The sequence below is a fragment of the Artibeus jamaicensis genome, unplaced genomic scaffold (assembly GCF_021234435.1).
Source record: "Artibeus jamaicensis isolate MK-2021 breed Jamaican fruit bat unplaced genomic scaffold, CSHL_Jam_final scaffold_614, whole genome shotgun sequence".
Taxonomy (NCBI): domain Eukaryota; kingdom Metazoa; phylum Chordata; class Mammalia; order Chiroptera; family Phyllostomidae; genus Artibeus; species Artibeus jamaicensis.
In genome coordinates this window covers 3,267,416-3,285,030 of record NW_026522050.1, presented here as the reverse complement: position 1 = coordinate 3,285,030, position 17,615 = coordinate 3,267,416, and the positions used below count along the sequence as shown (strand labels likewise).

Here is a 17,615-nt window from a genome sequence, read left to right as displayed (position 1 = left end):
AGTGAAGGAGTGGGTGGTGAGACAACGGGACAGAGCAGGCCCCAGCAGCAAGAGGCAGCAGAGGGGGGCACCATTTCCCCGCTATGACCCTGCCCCCACATTCAGCGTCGCAACCCAGCGACCTGGGTGGCCCTGCCCTGGTGAACACCTAAGGCTCTGCTCCTCATACTTAACGGGCACAAATAGACCAAAAATGGCTCAAGAAGATCCCAAAGCCCCAGAGCCCCATAACTCTAAGCGACGAAGAAATAGCAAAACTTTCAGATGCACAGTTCAAAACACTGGTGATCAGGATGCTCACAGAACTGGTTGATTTTAGTTACAAATTAGAGAAACATATGAAGGCTAAACTAATTGAAATGAATGGAATTGCACAGGAAACCAATAGTGATGAAAAGGAAACTGGGACTCAGATCAAGGGAGTGAACCAGAAGGAAGAAAATAATGTCCAAACAGAAAAATATGAAGAAACAAGAATTCAAAAAAATGAGGAGAGACTTGGGAACCTCCAGGATATCTTTAAACATTCCAACATTCAAATTATAGGGGTACAAGAAGGGGAAGAGGAACAGTCACGAGTGGAAACCTTATTTGAACAAATAATAAAAGAGAACTTCCTCATTCTGGCAAAGGAAATAGACTTCCAGGAAATCCAGGAAGCTCAGAGAGTCCCAAAGAAGTTGGATCCAAGAAGGAACACACCAAGGCACATCATCATTACATTAGCAAAGATTAAAATGAAGGAGAGAATCCTAGAAGCAGCAAGAGATAAGGGGACTGTCACCTACCAAGGAGTTCCCACCAGAATGTCAGCGGATTTCTCAAAAGAGACCCTACAGGCAAGAAGGGGCTGGAAAGAGGTATTCCAAGTCATAAAAACCAAAGACCTACAACCAAGATTGCTCTATCCAGCAAAGTTTTCATTTAGAATGGAAGGTCAGATAAAGTGCTTCTCAGATAAGACCAAATTCAAGGAGTTCATCATCACCAAGCCCTTATTATGTGAAATGTTAAAGGGACTTACCTAAGAAAAAGAAGATAAAAAAGATGAACAGTGAAAGGACAGCAAACTCACAGTTATCAACAACCACACCTAAAACAAAAGCAAATTAAGAGGACAGCTAGATCAGGAGTAAAACATAGAAGATGAACCAAATGAAGATCACGTGGAGGATTAGCAACAGGGGAGTGGGAGAAGGAGAAGGGGGGAGAAGGCACAGAAAATAAGTAGTACAGACAGTAGATAGAAAATAGATAGGGGGAGGGTAAGAATAGTAGGGGAAATACAGAATCTAAAGAACTTGAGACACGTGTTCATGAACTAAAGGGGGGGGAATGGTGGAGGAGGGGTGTGCAGAGTGGAGGGGAATGGGGGCAATAGAACAAATGTAATGGCATAATCAATACATATGGTAAAAAAAATTAAAAGAATGAAAAATCTTTCTACAGAATTACACACACAGTATATATTTTGACTACTTGAGAGATTCCCAAGGCCAATGTGAATATCACTGGTTTGCAATAATAACTGCACCCTGTAATGGAAAGAAGAAACAGCAAGACGTGACCCTCATAAGATGAGCAGACCCTTGGAAGAGGCAGTAATGGGGCAGAGGCCGAAGGCTGGATATGGACAGGAGGGACACTCTGGTGGACTGGAGAAGCAGTTCGTCTCTTATCTAGTTTGAAATTACCCTTCCTGTATTGCATTTTCTTAGCCTAATCTTTTAATAAAGTCTGTGAATGTGAAAAAAATTGTATTACAAGGCTACTGTAATCAAAACAGCCTGGTACTAGCATAAAAACAGGCACATAGACCAATGGAACAGAACAGAGAGCCCAGAAATCAACCCAACTCTCTACAGTCAATTGATATTCGACAAAGTGGGCAGTAACATTAAATGGAGTAAACATAGCCTCTTTAACAAAAGGTGTTGTAATATCGTTAGCTATCAGAGAGATGCAAATGAAAACCACAATGAGATACCACTTTACACCAGTCAGGATGGCTATCATAAACAAAGCATCAAACAACAAATGTTGGAGAGGTTGTGGGGAAAAGGGGTCCTTAGTTCACTGTTGGTGGAATTGCAGACTGGTACAACCATTATGGAAAACAGTATGGAATTTTCTCAGAAAAATAAAAATTGACCTGCCTTTTGACCCAGCAATTCCACTGCTAGAATTATATCCTGAGAACCCTAAAACATCAATTTCAAAGAACCTATGCACCACAATGTTCATAGCAGCATAATTTACAATAGCCAAGAGTTGGAAGCAACCTAGGTGCCCATCAGTAAAAGAATGGATCCAAAAATTGTGGTACATATACACAATGGAATTCTATGCAGCAGAAAGAAAGAAGGAGCTCCTACTCTTTGCAAAAGCATGGATGGAACTGGAAAGCATTATGCTGAGTGAAATAAGCCAAGTGTTGAAATACAAAAACCATATGATCTCACCTTTAACAGGAAGCTAAACAACAAAACAAACAAGCAAGCAGAATAAAAACAAAGACACTGAAATAGAGAACAGGGGGACAGCCACCAGAGGGGAGAGGGGAGAAAATTTAAGGGGGGAAAAGGGGGGGGGGATTTGGAGAAACAAATATGAAGGACAGAGGGACGAGAACTAAGGGGGGTGGAAATGGGAGGGAGGTGGGGAGCACAGGGCCGGTGGGGCTGGAATAGGAGAAATAGACAAAAAACTGTACTTGAAAAATAACTAAATAAAATTATTTTAAAAAAATAGTGTTGTGAGAACTGGACAGCTAAGTGCAAAAACATGAAACTTGAGCACCAACTTACACCATACACCAAAATTAATTCAAGGTCAATAACCTTAAATACAAGCCATAACACCAATAAAATCCTATAAGAAAACATTGGCAGGAAAATCTCAGATATTTCATGCAGCAACTTTTTACTGATATGTCCCCTAGAGCAAGCAATGTAAAGGAAAGAGTAAACAAATGGGATCTCATCAAAATAAAAAGCTTCTGCATGGCTAAAGAAAACAGTATTAAATTAGCAAGACAACCAACTGTATGGGAAAACATATTTGCCAATGATACCTCAGACAAAGGTTTAATTCCAAAATATACAAAGAACTTACATGATTTCACTCTAAGAAGACAACTAACACAATTAAAAAATGGGAAAAGGACTTGAACAGACACTTCTCCAAGGAGAACATACAGAGGATCCAAAGACACATGAGAAGATGCTCCATATCGCTAGCTATCAGAGAGATGCAAATTAAAACTACTATGAGATACCACCTTACACCAGTCAGTATGGCTATCATAAACAAAGCAACAAACAACAAATGTTGGAGATGTTGTGGGGAGAAGGGGTTCCTAGTTCACTGTTGGTGGGAATGCAGACTCATACAACCATTATGGAAAATAGTACGGAATTTTCTCAGAAAACTAACAATGGACCTGCCTTATGGCCCAGCAATTCCACTGCTGGGGCTATATTCTAAGAACCCTATAACACCAATCCAAAAGAACCTATGCACCCCAATGTTCATAGCAGCGCAATTTACAATAGCCAAGAGCTGAGCAACCTCGGTGCCCATCAGTATTATGGTACATGTACACAATGAAATTCTATGCAGCAGAAAGAAAGAAGGAGCTCATACCCTTTGCAACAGCTTGGATGGAACTGGAAAGCATTATGCTGAATGAAATAAGCCAGGCAGTGAAAGACAAATACCACATGATCTCACCTTAAACAGGAAGCTAAACAAACAAAACAAAAAAAAAACAAGCAAGCAAATTAAAAACATAGACACTGAAATAGAGAACAGGGGGAGAGCTACCTGAGGGGTGAGGGGAGGGAATTTCAAGGGAAAAGGGGGAAGGATATATAGGAACTAGCATAAATGACACATGGACAACAACTAAGGGGGGTGGAAAGGGGAGAGATGTGTGGGGCATGGGGGGGTGGGCTGGGAACGGAGTAAAAGACAGAATACTGTAGCTGAAAAATAATTTTAAAAATTAATTAATTAATTAAAAATTTTAAATAAAAAGAAAAAAAGAGTATAGGGCAGATGAGCCATAAAGAAAAAAATTGGGAAAGCTGTAATAGCATAATTAATAAAATATACTTTAAAAATATGGGACAAATTAAAGAACTGATCAAAACTCTAGAAATAGGACTAGATGACCAGGAGATAGAATCTATCACATGCAGATTTTAAAACACTAAAAATCAAGATGTTCACTGAAATGAGTGAGTGCAGCCCCAAAATAAATGAAGAAGTAAGGGCTGTACAACGTGAAATTAAGAAAAACATACAGGGAACCAACAGTGAAGGGAAAGAAACTGAGACTTCAATGATTTGGAACAAAAGGAAGAAAGAAACATTCAACTGGAACAGAAGGAAGAAACAAGAATTCAAAAATAATGTGGATAGTATAAGAAGACTCTGGGGTGCCCATCAGTAAATGAATGGATCAAAAAATTGTGGTACATATACACAATGGAATTCTATGCTGCAGAGAGAAAGAAGGAGCTACTACCTTTTGCAACAACATGGATGGAACTGGAAAGCATTATGCTGAGTGAAATAGGCCAGGCATTGAAGGACAAATACCATATGATCTCACCTTTGACAGGAAGCTAAAGAATAAAACAAACAAGCAAACAGAATAAAAACAAAGACGCTGAAATAGAGAACAAGTGGGCAGCGACCAGAGGGGAGAGGGAAGGGAACTTAAGGGGAAAAGGGGGAGGGATTTTGAGGAACAAGTATGAAAGACACAGAGATGAGGACTGGGGGGGGGGAATGGGAGGGAGGGGGGAGACCGGGCGGGGGGGTGGGGTGGGATGGGAGAAATAGATAAAAAAAAATGTACTTGAAAAGTAACTAAATAAAAAAATAAAAAATAATTTAAAAAAAAGAAGAAGACTCTGGGAAATCTCCAAATGAGCAACATCTAAATTAAAGGGATGCCAGAAACACAACAGGAGGAGCAAAAAATTGAAAACCTTTTTGAAAAAATAAAGACAGGAAACTCTCCCAATCAGGTGAAGGAAATAGACATACGAGTCCAGGAAGCTCAGGAAGTCCAGGATGCTTTGGATCCAACAACTTGGATCCAAAAAGGACCACATCAAGACACACTGCCCAAGATTAAAGTTAAAGCAAGAAGTTTAAAAGCAGTAAATGAAAAAAGAGAGTTACCTACAAAAGAGTTCCCATAAGACTGTCAACTGATATCTCAAAGGAATCTTGCCAGTAAAAAAGGGCTGGAAATTAGTTTTCAAAGTCATGAAAAGCAATGGCCTGCAACCTAGATTGTTCTATCCAGCAAAGCAATAATTTAGAGGGAAAAAACAGCTAAGGTGCTTCCCAGATAAGTTCAATTTAAATGACTTCATCATCACCAATCTGTTATTATGTGAAATCTTAAAAGGACTTATCTAAGAAAAAGATCAAAACTATCAACATTGAAATGACAACAAACTCACAACTATCAAAAACTGAACCTAAAAAATAGACAAATACATCAAACAACTAGAACAAGAACAAAATGACAGAAATGGAGATTTCATAGAGAATAATCAACAGGGAGGGGAAAAGGGAGAATAGAGAAAGGTAGAGGGAATAAGAAGCATAAGTGGTAGATACAAAATACACAGGGGAATGCTAAGAATAGTATAAAAATGGAGAAGCTGAAAACTTATATGTACAGCTCATAGACATGATCTAAGTGGGTGATGCTGGAGGGACACATCAATGTCCCTCTCCCTTTGAAATTTCCATCACCCTGGTGTGCGTTTACCAGTTTCAAGACCAAAACTCTAGGCTATTCCTGGGATGCCATCCTGAGACCTCAGGGACATGTGTGCCTGTGCATGATGCTGAGGGAAGAGACCAAAGACCCTGCTTGACCTCGGTAAGTAACACCCATCCCCACCAACCACTCTCCTTTACCCTGAGTTCCAATATTCTGTATTAGGGTTTTAACATCACAGTAACAGTGACTCAGATGTGATCATGAAAAAGTATAAGGAGTGATTGAAAACTAATGATTTTATCTTACCTGATAGAAATCCTGGTGGGGCCAAAGTAAAATTCAGAAGCACTCTTTGTTAGCACTTAGGAGAAACAATCCTTTGTCCTGGCAAAGTCAGTTAGACTCAATCTGCTGTTTGACTTGGGAATGAGATGGTTTACTCTGCATGACTTGGTGTTTACACTTGTTCCTTTCTGATGTAAGTATAAGAGCTGACATTGACCCCCAGATACTGTGTGCAGCACATTTCCTCTGTTGATCCATTCATCTCAACACAAGTCCACTGAGGTCAGCCCTAAGGTATCAGCCCTACTTAACAGATGAGGAAAGTGGGTTAAGAGGGTCAGCAACCAGCTGAGGACCCAAGGGTAGAATTTCCCAGAGCTGACTTGAATGCACAAGTCTGAGCCCAAAGTTAGAAAACCAAGTTCTAATCAAGAAATGCAAATGTTCTTGTTTTCAGTCATGCAGACAACACTTTAGAATACAAAACTGAGCACACCTATCCTGCTAGGGCTCTGGTTGGGGCAACACTGAATCTGTAGAATTATTTGAGAATAGTCGACACCTGTAAAACTGTAAATGTTTCCTTGAAGAACAAGGTGTATGGCTCAGTGAGTAAAGTTTTGGGATTTACCCTGAACACACTGTGTGTTTCTGCAGGTCCATTTCAGTGGTATGCTGCTGGTACTGCTCCTGTTGCCACAGTCCCGCTTTTCCCATGACATTGTGTGGTGGGAATGGCTGAGCTACAGGAGAGGAGTCAATTGTTCTGTGCTGAGCATGAGTTCAGCTCATATGAAGAATTCTTATCAGTTCCAATAGGATTTTTTCAGTAGATTATCTGAAATATTTAATTCATCAATCCATTTTTAGTGTAATCTTTATTGTACTTTTCCCATGACTAATTAGTCCCCTTATACCCATCTGCCCCCAGCAATCTGCACACTGGTGCCCATGTTTACCAGTCTTCATAATTCATTTTTCAAAAATCTTCACTTGATGATGTGCTTATTGATTTTAGAGGGAAGGTGGCACAGAAAGGGAGGAAAAAAATCACTGTGAGAGAAAAAATTTATTGGTTGCCTCTGCCAAGCACCCCAACCCAATGTTGAACCCCCAACCTAGGCATGTGCCGTGGCCAGGAATCGAACCTGTGACCTTTGGGTTAAAGGCACATAACTCTAATGCTCTGATCTACACTGGCTAGGACTCATATTATTTTATATTTTTTTCTTTGTCTGAGGAGAATATTTCTTACACTGCCCTACTTTCCATTTTTAATAGAAAATTTTTTTAGAGCTCTTTAGATTCACAGAGCAATTGAAAAGCAAATGCGGACTTTCCACATGCATCCCACTTATGAACCCGCACAACCTCCCCACCCCACATCTACAGCCCCACCAGACAGGGACGTGTGTATCACAATTAATGAACCTCTATTGACACACCAATATCACGTACAGCACATAGTTACCATTAGGGTTTGTACTTGTGTCGTATATTTTGTGTTTGGTGAAGTGTACTATGATGCATACCCACCCTTACGGTGCAGAAAGATTTCCTGCCCTGCAGTCCCTGAGCTCCACATATTTCCCCGCCCTCTCCTTAACCACTGGAGACCACTGACTGATCTCTCAATGTCTCCTTGGCTTTGACCTCTCGCAATGTCTGACATAGCATCAGGGATCCTGTAAACCCTAAGGGCCTTTGTGTAGGGGACCGGTTTGTTTTGGTCTCGCAAATGTGACAGCTCTGTATGGAAAGCCTAGAGAAGTGAAGTAGTGAGCAGGAGCCAGACTTTTAAGCAGAGTTTTCCTGTGGGAATCAGGCCTAGAAAATGCATACAGACTGTTATGGCTCACTCTTGCTAAAACTCCATCACCCTGGTCTAAAACAACAAATGTGCATTGTCTATCTTCAAGGTAATTTCCAAAGCTTGTATGAATTAGCCCAAGGACAGAGCTAATCAGCTCATCGCCGTTCCCATCTGCATGTTATTTTTATTTCCTTGTGTATACCTAAAATGTAGACAATAATATTCTATGTAATAGATAATAAATCTTTCTCTAATATAAGACCCAAGAAAAACAATAAAAGCCTGTTCAGACAAGGGTTGAGGTGCTTCCCTCTTGAGGGAGCAGCCAAGGCATCCATAGGCACTCTCCCTTGAGAGAGTAGTCATGCCCTTCCCTTTTTCTTTAAAGGATTGTTGTTGCCTATGCATTCATTCTCACCATCACCCACAACAGGCAGACTCTGCTGGCAAGGGTCCACCACACCTATGAGATACTATAGCCAGTCAGTGGGAGAAGACTGGGTCTAGGACTAATGCTTGACTAGCGTCCAGGAGCAGTAGGCTCCAGGTCAAGGTAAAAGTTGTCTACAGTGTCCAGCACAGAGGACTGTGTTATTGATGATACTATTGAGAACACTGAACCTCGGTGATAATCAAAAGCAGTGGAATTACTTTCATTTTATTATCATTTCTCAGTCCTCCACAGGCAAAACACCATTCATCACACACATCCCTGGGGCACTACCACTGCTCCACCCTCTGACCTCACCACATTCTGCACCATGTCTCCTCTGCTGGCCTCTGAACCTGCACCCAAATGTCACAGTAATAATCCACTGTGTTATAATCCACTGCAAGGAAAACGGTAGCGAGATGACGGTAGACGTGTGTTCTAGAAGGAAAGGAAGATTGGAAACTTAGAAGAACACACACAACAAATCAAATAGATTGCCACCTTGGTCCTGTGTGCAAGCACTGAGTTTTTCCAAATACACTGAATAACGTACTTGAAGCTGATTTTTTTTAATTTAATTATTGTTCAAGTACAGTTTTCTGTTTTTTACTTCCATTCCAGCCCACCCCCCAGTGCTTCCCACCTCCCTCCAATTTCCACCCCCCCTTGTCCGTGTATCCTTTATACTAGTTCATGTAATTCCTTCCCCTTTTTCCCCTGAAATTCCCTCTCTTCTCTGCTCTGGTCACTGTCCCCCTGTTCTCTATTTCAGTGTTTTTAATTTGCTTGCTCCTTTGTTTTGTTGTTTAGTTTCCTGTTAAAGGTGAGACCATATGGTATTTGTCTTTCACCGCCTGGCTTATTTCACTCAGCATAATGCTTTCCAGTTCCATCCAAGCTGTTGAAAAGGGTAGGAGCTCCTTCTTTTTTTCTGCTGCATAGAATTCCATTTTGTATATGTACCATAATTTTTTATCTGTTTACTGGTGGGCACTTAGGTTGCTTCCAACTCTCAGCTATTGTAAATGGTGCTGCTATGAACATTGTGGTGCATAGGTTCCTTTGGATTGGTGTTTCAGTGTTCTTAGGATATAATCCTAGCAGTGGAATTGCTGGGTCAAAAGGCAGATCCATTTTTAGTTTTCTGAGAAAATTCCATACTGTTTTCCAAGCTGCTTTTTTTTTATTACATATGCAGTGTGCAACAGTGCTTCAATCCTCTTTCACTCTCTCCTCAAGTTCCCTTAGTTCTTTCGTCATTTTTTAAGATTCTATTTCTTTTCATAGAGTAGGGAAGTGAGAAAGAATGAGAGTAATTGAAACATTGATGTAAGAAACATAGATTGGTTGGAGGCTACTTCACCCCAACTGGAAACTGAGCCTGCACACAGCCAAGCGCCCTGACCAGGAATCAAACTGGTGACCTTTTCCTTCACAGGATGATGCCCAACATACTGAGTCACACTGGTCAAGGCTCTTTGATCTTTATTCAAATGTTCATTCTCAGATGAAACAGGAGCACTGTTTGAATCTTCCCAAGTCTTTAAATTTTTGGTTCAGTGGAAGACAAGTACATTCTCATTTTTGCTTCACTCTTAAGTCTGTTGCCATATCACATGCTAGGTAGCCTCTAGAAAATTCCACTGCACACCAGTGAGAGAAGGGGATTGACCCGAGAGCATAAAACTTAATGTTATTGACATAGGTTTGTGCCAGACCCCCTGAGTTAGAGGATCCTATCAGCAGTGGAACGTAAGTGTGTGTGTGTATGGTGACATTTGTGCTGTGTGCCAATTAGGCAAAGGCCAGGGAGCAGACTTGTCTTCACAAGTTAAATATATGAACAAATTCCAGATGCAAGTGTGTACCTCCACTTCTAAGGCTTTAATCGAGGTTCTTACCTCAAAAAGTGTACACAGTAAAATCTTGTGAACATTTTTTTGTTTCAAGGAGGACTTTATTAGGTAAAGTTAATGTATAAAACATTCAAATTCTTAAAATTCAGAGAAACCAGTAAAAGCATACTTTGTAGCTATAATAATCACTTTTTAAACACAGATAAGGTATAGTCTCAATTACTGCCTAAGCAAACATCCTTTTCTCTGGCTCTATTGCAAGCCTAGGCAGGAAACCCTGCAGGTATTGGAAGGGAGACCAATGTTGTATCTGTGTTTGAGGCTGTAGAATGGTAAACGGCATGTTCTTACTATGGCATCACAACATTGTAGCCTGAAGGAAAGTAACTTGGCCAATGTGTCCTCCAGTGCACTGTATGTTTGTCATTGTATCCATGCATTAATATTCTCATTTTTGTCATAGAGCGTTTAGTTTTCTTCATGATAGGTTATGTTTTACTGAGTTGCATGTGGTTTCTCCATTTCAGAACTAGTGCCATGGACATTCCTCCCCTGGGGACAACTTCCTAAGGTACCCACTTTGCTTCCCCTGACTCAGTTTGGTCATTGAATAGCAGACAAAATGTCAGGATACAGGGCAGGTTAAAGGCCCCTTCCTGAGCCCTAGGTGAGTCAGCTCTCCCCATTTTTCAAAACCTGATGCCACACTAAGTCAATGGGCACCACACTTGGCCAAGAGCATTATTTACAACTGAATGTGGGATTCTATGGGTAAGACATTTTTACTTTTATTTAAACTTATCAAATTATACCCACAAAAGCGATCCTAAATTCTGAGAGTGTTTGTGGCCAAATGAAACACAAGTGTGCCCTTGCGAAAGTCCCAATCGGCCCTGGTTTAAAATCTGTGCAATCTGACTTCAGTGTGCTATTCTACAAAATCATTCTAGTGAAGAATTGTGACTGGTGTTAAGGTCCCAGAGGGGCGGGGGCAGCTGGCTAGTGCAGCCTTGGATGCTGTCCATGATTCTGAATTCTCTCTGGGCAGGCACAGGTTTCACCTACATCTTCGGAGATGTCTGTTTAATCTTGGCCTGTGTCTTGTCCTTTTTCTCTGTTTTCACCAAGGCTTTTCCTCAGGTGTCTTCATCTTCTGTGATACAGATGGCAGGTTGGACAAAGCCATACTCTGAAACCTCTGATATTTAGTGGAGGCCACAAAGAATGCCTTCACCTTCTGCACTATGGCATTCGTCAAGATCTTGGTGGCCCATATGAGGGACAGGCCCTGTTTACCCCAGAGACAATGAGTTCCCCACCATGGTTCTGCACCTCATCCTTAACCTTTCTGCAGATGTTTAGCTTGTGACAGTAGAGAACAATGCGCTGCTGAGAGGCCAGCAGGTCCTGCTTTCAGGCCACATCTAAGCTATGATCTGTGGTGGTATAACCAAAAATGTCCAGCCTTAATTTTTCCAGTGAAATTCTGGTGGCTGTACTGTGCAGCCAATGAATTTTGAGAGTTCCCAAACCTAAGGCGAAGATCATGCTTCCACCATGATCACACTCAACTGCCTGGGCCCTACAGTTATGTCATTACCACTGTTTTCCCTTTTGAACACTCACCATCCAGTTGGTTTTTGTAATCCTGTAAGCTGTCTCCCATTTCACAGTGTTTACTTTTTGCTCTTAGGGAGGCTTAGTTATGATGGCCTAGGCACTCTGGCCAGCTATAGAATAATTATCTACAGTCTGGACACTTGTCCTACTGCAGACAGCAAAGTGCCCTTTTTCAAAGTGAGAGTCAACAAACTCCTTGGGAGTTTCTATCACCACCACCACTTTCCTGGTATCTCCAATGCCATTGCACACCAGGCAAGATGTTTCAATGAACTCATTCTCATCAACGGGCAAGAAGAATCTCATCAGAGGGCTTCCACCACTGCATCCACTTGCTTGGTCGAATGCAGCATGTTCATGTTGGAGAGAAGCTTGGGAGATTCCAGCATCTTCTCTGAGTGGTCCCCTGGCTCATAGTTGTCCATGGGTGAGGTGACTACAGGAATGACTCTGGCTGCTGCTCCTCAGGTAGTGCCAGTTGTGTGGTCCAGCCCATCCACGTCTTTCTCTTGGAGAACAATGACACATTTGTTCACATCTTCCAATATGTGATTCTCTGAGACAACCAAGAAGCCATCAATAAAGATAATATCATCAACAGAATCTAGGAGAACAGGAACTTATCTTTCCCACTGTTCTTTCTAAAGATGTATGAACTCTTAGCACAGTTTACTCTGTGGTTTTGCGGCAATGGCCAATGCAGCATTGATACCCTGAGGACAGAGGGCTTGTAGCATGCTTGCAGAGATCTGAACAAGTTGATATCTTCTTCATCATTTGAAATGGAACAGGACAAGTGGTAGCCTGAATTTGTTGGCATGTTCCTGGAGAACTTGGGCACCGTCTTTCACTTCTTTGCAACTTTCCGTTCTTTGCAGCTTTCATTAGTACTGACAGAGGAACATTGTTTTCCAGGAGTGAATCTGGCCAGGGGTCCATGACACTTTGTGAAACTGTCTACTGAGGTATCTGTTCTTCTACATCATTTTACATATTGCAGAATTGAGCACATAATTCCTTCTTTAAAGATTTATTTATTTGTTTATTTATTTATTCATGTATTTATTTACTTACTTATTAGAGAGAGGGGAATGGAGAAAGAGAGGGGGAGAAATATTGACATGAAAGATGAACATCAATCCTTATGAGCCTCCACATGATCATGATGGCCCACATCTATCAGTTCCTGTTGCCCTTTTAGCACCATGCTGTTAAGTTTATCCACTTGAGGTTCCTGACCTTTATACTATATTCCCAAGACTTGTTCATTGCTATCATTCCTCAGCCTCAAGATACTGTCTCCACAAATTTCAGGCGAACAAGTAATTTGTAGATACGCAATACGTGCCATGTCAGCAAAAACAAGCAGCCAGGTAACAGGGAAGGGCAAAGGTTGAGTTTCCTGAACCACATTGACACAGGTCAAAGAAGATTAAGGGTCACTTACAAATTCTCCCACAGCCCTCTGCATCAAGTCACCTTTTTCCTCCACTAATCTGAAGCAGCCACAACCTTTTCCTTGAGGAACTGACTCTCCTCTGCAATTTTATCTCATTCCCAAGAATTATCACTTGCTCATTCAATAGATGCAGCCCGAATCTGGCCCTTCTTGGAATGGCCTCTCTTCTCATTAGAGGGCCCCTTCCTATTGGTGTTCACCAGTCATAATGTGTGTAAGTAGGATTATTGGAGTAGACTCCAATGGTCTCTGCACTGCTAAAGTCCTGATCCCTAGACTTCACAGGGTTAGCAACTGAAGCCTATGTTGTCTGCATGAACAGGAGGCATCTGTGTGGGAAAGGAAGTGAGCACAAAAATTTTCCAGAGGCCTGGAGCCAACAGATGCCACTTGGTCTCTCTCCCATTGAGCTCCAAGGATGTGTACTTTCTTAGTAAATTTCTAAAGAAAGTATAAATAAAAGAAAACTCTGTAGAACCAATGAAATCAATGTTCAAAGGCAACAGCCAGCATCAATCTAAAATGGTGAGTGCTAAAGATGCTTCTATTATAACAGCAGTGGGGGGTGGGAGAGAATCTCTGATGAACCCAGTATTACTCAACATGGGTCTGCAAATTCTAAGTATCACAATAAAATAAGAACATGGAATAATTTTAAATATTTTCAAAGATTAAATTAAATACTTCCACTTGCTGGCAACACCGTTCTTTCACCAGGAGACAAGGGACAGGCTCACAGTGAACCACTAGGCATTAAAATAATATGAGGAGATACATTATGGGTAGCTGAATACATGCTCAATATATAAAAATACAACAGCTTGTGTATTGTATAAGAGAGAATGCGAGTCAGAAACAGAAGAAATGTCTCATTGGGGAAGGTGACAAAACCATAAAATACCTAAGAACAAACGTAATGAGTAAGGTAGTATATATTGTGTGTTTGGAAAACTAATTATAAAAATATCAATCTTTCTGATGTAGCTATATAAATTCAATGCACTTTAAATCTGAATGGGGAGAGGACTTCTGCCAAGATGGAGGCATAGGTGGATATGCTGTGCCTCCTCACACAACCAAGTTTAGAGACAACTAAATATTATCAACAGAAAACACAGCCAGAACACAGAAAATTGAACTTTTCGGAAGTCTGTTAACAACAAATTCTTCAGCCTGACCGGTAAGGGGTGAAACCAGCAGCTGGTGGAGTGGGGTTGCACAGGAAAACTCGGTCAGACAGACTCAGGCGCGGAATCCAGGCACGAGGAATCCAGGCGCAGGGTTGGACCTAGTGAGCGACCAAGCGAGCAACCAACCAAGCGACCAAGCGAGGGACCGAGGGAGAAACAGCGAGGGAGCAGGGCTTCAGGTTGACTGTGGTCGCGCATTGGTGCACGGATAGACAAGCGAGGGAGTGGGTGATTGGGCTGGAACCCAGCAGGTCCCCACAGCAAGCGGCAGGGAGGGGCCTGCCATTTCCCTGCTCTGACCCCACCTCCACATACAGCGTCATAACCCAGCGACTCTGAGTGGCCCGGCCCTGGTGAACCACCTAAAGCGCTGCTCCTCACCCAGCTGTGAGAAACAGCAGAGGGGGTCGCCATTTCCCTGCTCTGACCACGCCCCCACATACAGCTTCACAACCCAGCAACCTGGGAGTCCAAGGCACCACTCCTCACACTTAAAGGACACAAACAGACCAAAAATGGCTCAAGAAGATCTCAAAGCACCAGAGCCTATAAATCTAAGTGATGAAGAAATAGCAAAACTCTTAGACGCACAGTTTAAAACACTGGTGATCAGGATCCTCACAGAACTGGTTGATTATAGCCACAAATTAGACAAATATATGAAGGTGAAACTAATTGAAATGAATGGAATTGCACAGAACACCAATACCGATGAAAAGGACACTTGGAGCGGGACACTCCAAGCCCCTGTGACGGTCCTGGGAGACAGAGGAGTCAGGAACTGGAGCGGGGACACCCTTGTGCCCATGCCATAGCTACCGGCCTGGGCAACGGAAGGGTCAGTTGCAGGAGCTGGGACACCAAAGGCCCCTGTGACACCGTCATAGAGACAGGCCTGGACCCTGAGGAGCCAGCTATGGGAGCCGGGACGTTCGCAGATCCTGTGCCACTGCCATAGCAACAGGACTGGATGCCAGGGAGTCAGGTACAGAAGCCGGGACTCTCCAAACCCCTGAGACAGCCCTGGGTGGCAGAGGAGCCCTCTACGGGAACTGGGACGGTCTCAGCCCCTGTGCTGCTGCCAGAGCAATGGGACTGGACACTGGGGAATCAGGTACGGGAGTTGGGACTTTCTAAGCCTCTGTGCCACTGCCATAGAGACAGGACTAGACGCCGGGGAGTCAGGTATGGAAACCGGGACACTCCAAGCCCCTGTGACGGCCCTGGGCGGCAGAGAGAGCCAGGTACGGGAGCCGGGACATTTCCAGCCTCTGTGCCACTGCCATAGTAACGGGCCTGGGTGCTTGAGGAGGCGGCTACTAGAGCCGGGACATTCAGCAGTGGTAGGCGACCAATGCAGGGACCAGCTCAAGGACCAGCGTAAGTGGAGACGAAGAACATCAAGAAACTTCAAGGAGTCTGCACCACTGAACTTCACAAGGATCATACCACAGAAGTTTACACCATAAAACCAGTGTTTCAGAACAGATCAATTTTGGAAGCAGAGACTAACAAGAAGAGTCTCAAACAATGAGAAGACAAAGAAATAATCCCTAAATGAAAGAAAAAGCAGAAACTTCAGAAAGAATGTTAGATGAAATAGATGCTGATCAACTATCAGACAGTGAATTCAAAGCACTGGTTATTACGAAGTTCAAAGAGCTCACAGTGAACTACCAGAAACTACAGGGGGAACTATAATGATCTCTCTGCAAACTACAGCAACATCAAAAAGGAAATGGAAACTATCAGCAAGAGACAAGAGGAAATGAAGAATACAATTTACGAATTGAAGTACACAGTAGAAAGTTTCCAAAGTAGGATAGATGAAGCAGAGGATAGGATTAGTGAGTTGGAGGACAAGGTAGAAAGCATCTCACAGAAAGAGCAAGAAAATGAAAAGAGACTCAGAAAGAATGAAGAGGGATTAAGAGAAATGCATGACAATATGAAACGTAATAATATCCGAATAATAGGAATACCAGAAGGAGAAGAAGAAGAACAAGGGATAGAAAACGTATTTGAACGAGTAATGAGAGAAAATTTTCCTAATTTGATAAGAGAAAAAGTCACACAAATCCAGGAATCACAGAGAGTCCCAACCAAGAGGAACCCAAGGAGGCCCACTTCAAGACACATCATCATCAAAATGGCAAAATTCCAAGACAAAGAGAGAATCTTAAAGGCAGCAAGGGAGAAAAAAGAAATAACATACAAGGGAGCCCCAATAAGGTTAGCTACTGACTTCTCAATGGAAACACTCCAAGCAAGAAGAGAATGGCAAGAAATATTTCAAGTAATGAGAACCAGAGGCCTACAACCAAGGCTACTTTACCCAGCAAGGCTCTCAATCAAGATAGAAGGCCAAATAAAGAGCTTCCAAGACAAAAGAAGCCTAAAAGAATACGCCTCCACCAAACCAGCTCTACAAGAAATACTAAAAGGACTGCTTTAAGAGAAGGAAGGATAAGAGGGAGACAGAGAGGAACACAGGTACAAAAATGGCAATGAATAAGTACCTATCAATAATAACCTTAAATGTAAATGGATTAAATTCTCCAATCAAAAGACACAGAATAGCTCCATGGATAAGAAAGCATGACCCACACCTATGCTGCCTACAAGAGACTCACCTCAGGACAAAAGACCATCACAGACTAAAAGTGAAAGGCTGGAAACAAGTTTTCCAAGCAAACGGACAAGAAAAAAAAGCTAGGGTAGCAATTCTCATATCAGACAAAATAGACTTCGAAAAAAAGGCTATAAAGAGAGACCCAGAAGGTCACTTCATTATACTCAAGGGAAGAATCCACCAAGAAGACATTAACATTGTAAACATATATGCACCAAACATAGGGGCACCCAAATATATCAAGAAAACCTTAGAGGACTTCAAGAAAGATATTGACAGCAACACAATTATACTAGGGGATTTTAACACCCACTATCAAAAATGGACAGATCTTCCAAACAAATTATCAACAAAGATATTGTGGCATTAAACAACACCCTAGATGAAATGGACTTAACTGATATATATAGAGCCCTTCATCCCACAGAAGCTAAATACACATTCTTTTCAAATGCACATGGAACATTTTCAAAGATAGACCACATAATAGGACACAAAACGAGCCTCAAAAAATTTAAGAAAATTGAAATCATACCAAGCATCTTCTCTGACCACAAGGGGCTGAAATTAGAAAC

At 42.0% G+C, this 17,615-nt stretch overlaps 1 pseudogene; it reads right to left on the bottom strand.

Moving 5' to 3' along the window:
- Positions 1–13,547, bottom strand: part of LOC119051998 (catenin alpha-1-like) — a 31,911-nt pseudogene extending 18,364 nt beyond the window's left edge.
- Between the last annotated feature and the right edge of the window lie 4,068 nt (positions 13,548–17,615).